At 42.9% G+C, this 3490-nt stretch overlaps 1 pseudogene; it reads left to right on the forward strand.

The window, feature by feature from the left end:
- Positions 1-3369: 3369 nt before the first annotated feature.
- LOC118605976 lies at positions 3370-3490 on the forward strand (annotated as a pseudogene).

The raw sequence follows: 3490 nt of genomic DNA on the forward strand, positions 1-3490 counted from the left end.
TGAAATGTGAAAATACAGTCAAGCCCAGTTGCTGTGATGAAAACATCTTTCATTGGAGGGCAAACCCTCATTTGCCTTGAAAGGAAGAAATACAGAGTGACATACAATAGCATACGTTTGCTAGAGACATCACGTGAAGTCATCTTTCTTAGAGAATCACATTCACTGTCAATGCAAGTGGTATATTGAAGCCATTGAGAAAAGTTTCTTTCTCACTGAAACCTTGCAACAAAACATACTGATAAAATAGTGATTGCCCATACAGGAAATATGTAGCCTGCTGCCTGCTTGGGAGGGGCTATAAATAGCTTCTCGGAGAACATTTTTCTATAAGTAGTTTTTCATTTCAAGTGAATTGTGTGTGATGATTTCCTATCACTAAATGTTCTTCCTGAACAAAGTGGTAGATTATGCATTTGTTAGTATAGAAATTAAACTATTAAAATAGCATCACATGGAAATCAGAGAATTTGCAAACAAGACAGAAATGAAAACCAGTCTGGGAAACTAATTGAAAATGCCCATTGAGGGTCTACGTGCTCTTACAGACACATGTAAACACATTAAATTGCCTCTTCTTAGTTGCATTAAATGGGACATGATCAGAGAACAGTGATAGACAATGGCTACTTGTATGTGGACATAGCCATCTTTCTGTCCGGTGTTGAAAGGGTCTTCCTTGCACTTGGAAAAGCGCATGGCTCAACAGCTCACCTGTGCATGATGAACGCAGACCATGAGCAACTGCTTCACAGAGGTGAAGTGATTCCTTCTGTGCTGTCTGTGATAACTCTACAGTTATATATGAAGTCCTCTCAGCTAATTGCAGATGCAGAAAAACACCTCCCATCCTTCTGGCATATTTAAGCCTCTTGGACCTTCGTTCCTCAGCTCCAAGTGCCCTGTAAACGAAAGACTTTCCTTCCATTCTGTTTTCTGTAGGCTTTGGGGCCAGTGTCGCTCCACACTTCACATGCTCAGCTGTGAAGGCTGTTAGTTGAAGGAGGGGTCATTTCAATACTTCCTTGGAACACTCACAATTCAGGCTCAGCATTTCCCCAAGAGGGCAATCGGGAACCAGTGAGAAAGCCTACATCCCCTGCCATCACATCTACCAGAAGGATGCCCAGAGGTCACAGCTAAGCAAAATTTTCTCCTTGGGCTGTCCTGAGCTTGTCGCCCCACCACGGGCCAAGAGAAGGAAGGTTGACTTATACCTTGACTCATACCTTGCCCTTTCACTGGAGGAATTGGCTTCCTTTCCCAACCTGTGACCTAGAGTTGTTTTGAAGTCACATCTGTTTACAAAAGGACACTCCCACCCAGGCTATCACCAAAGTCCAACAGTGCCCTTGGCAAGATGCCAACATGCCAATCAATAGCACACCTATTGACCCACTGACTTTATTTCCTTCTGTGAACTATTAGGATCAAGTGTCTTTCTTTCGCCAGCCCCAATCCTTCATCGTGGGATTCTATTTCCAGCGCTTGGAAAAATGGCTGCTTCAGGAAGGGAGCAAAGATATTAATAACTGATGTATTGAGAGGAGAACAAGAGAAAACGGACAAGAAATGTGCAGCGACGTAGCAGCACATGGCTGCTTTGGCAAGTACTTCCAAGATCTCATGGAAATTGAATGATGCCACAAATAGCTTTGTGTTGGCATTGACACAGCTGAGTGCTGAATCTGGTGGGAGTGAGGGGACCATGGGCTGTCAGTTGTGGAGCCATGATCGACCCTGCTCTGCCATGTATTTGCTAAGCAACTGAGGGCACCTTGAACCTCTCTAAGTCAGATTCCTTATCTGTCACCTGGAAATCATAAATCACTTTTTTTTTTTTTACAGGGCCTTATGAAGATGAAATGAGGTAATGTAAATATCTGGCACATAAGTATTAGATAAATGTTACTTTTTATTACTCCAAACATTATTTACTAAAATACCACTTTGAAAACCTTATTCACACAATGGAATAGTATTCCATGCTATAAAGAAATGAGCTATTGAGCCATGAAAAGACATGGAGGAAACGTAAATGCATGTTACTAAGTGAAAGAAGCTAATCTGAAAGTCTATACACTGTGTGGTTCCAATTATATGACTTTCTGGAAAAGGCAAACTATAGAGACAATAAAAAGTTCAGTGGCTGCCAGGGTTTAGTGGGGATGGAGGGAGGAATAGGCAGAGACTAGACGATTTTTAGGGCAGTGACACTACTATGTGTGATTCAATAATGGTGGGTGCATGCCATTATACATTTATCCAAACCCTAGAATGTACAACACCAAAGAGGAACCCTAAAATAAACTCTGGACTCCTAGTGATAATGATGTGTTGAAGTAGGTTCATTGACTGTAAGAAATGTGCCATCTGGTGGGGGGTGCTGAAAGTGGGGGATGCTGGGGTAGAGGGTCAGGTTGTACATAGGTACTGTCCAATCAATTTTGTTGTGATCCTACAACTGCTCTAAAGAATAAAGATGTTTTCTTTCCTTCTTTTTAAAGATCCCCTCAGAAGAGAAATAAATGAGACCTAAGATCAAACTTTATTAACAGAGGCCATATACAGGAAGGGACTTCCTCAGGGGCTTAACTATAAAGAAAGATTGTTCTCAAGGGCCCGTGCTATCAAAACTTTCACCTCTTTTTCAGATGCGTGTGTGTGTGTGTGTGTGTGTGTGTGTGTGTGTGTGTGTGTGTGTTGTGTGTTTGCATGCATGGGCACACACATGTACCACTTCCTTCTGTGGTCCTCAAAGCACTGCAATTAGCTAGTGGGGTTGGCTGAGGCTTTGGGGCTCTGCCTCCTTCTGATTCCTTTGGCCCAGATTTCCAATCTGGGCCCTCACTCCAGCTTTGTAAGGAAATCTTACTTCCTTCTTTAGTTTGCCAGCCACATGATCTAATAGTCACAAATGCCAAGTCAAGTCTTAACTCTACCAGGCAGAATGCACAAGACCTCGACTGTCTCTTGGTAGCATCCTCAGGCCCATGAGAGACTGCTGCAGTGAACGAATCACCCTCCTGCACTTTTCCACAGCTTGGAAGCTCCTGGCACAACCAACATTGTTATTTCAAATGCAGGGTACACATTATTGAATCTTTCTTCCGTAAGTGCCTATAAGCTGTGGCCTCTGAGTCATTCGGTCTCTAGCGACTGGGCTCTGAGGCCTCTTCTTCATCCTTATACTGTTCCAATGTCCCCTTTTGCCTAGGTTGCAACAGTTTTCTTCCCTAGCATGATGTTATATTCTACTTAATGATGCATAGTATTGTGTTTGATTTTTCTGTTTTGATTTGAAAACTGCTAAGAGGTAAGAATCTACAACTAGGCTACTGGACATTCATATAAAAAAAGGAAGGCCCAGTCTACAGCCATGCTACCCTGAACAAGCCTGATCCCATCTGATCTCAGAAGCTAAGCAGGGTCAGGCCTGGTTAGTATTTGGATTGGGAGACCACCTAGGGAAGACTAGGTGCTGTAGCCA

The sequence above is a fragment of the Rousettus aegyptiacus genome, unplaced genomic scaffold (genome assembly GCF_014176215.1).
Source record: "Rousettus aegyptiacus isolate mRouAeg1 unplaced genomic scaffold, mRouAeg1.p scaffold_m13_p_7, whole genome shotgun sequence".
Taxonomy (NCBI): domain Eukaryota; kingdom Metazoa; phylum Chordata; class Mammalia; order Chiroptera; family Pteropodidae; genus Rousettus; species Rousettus aegyptiacus.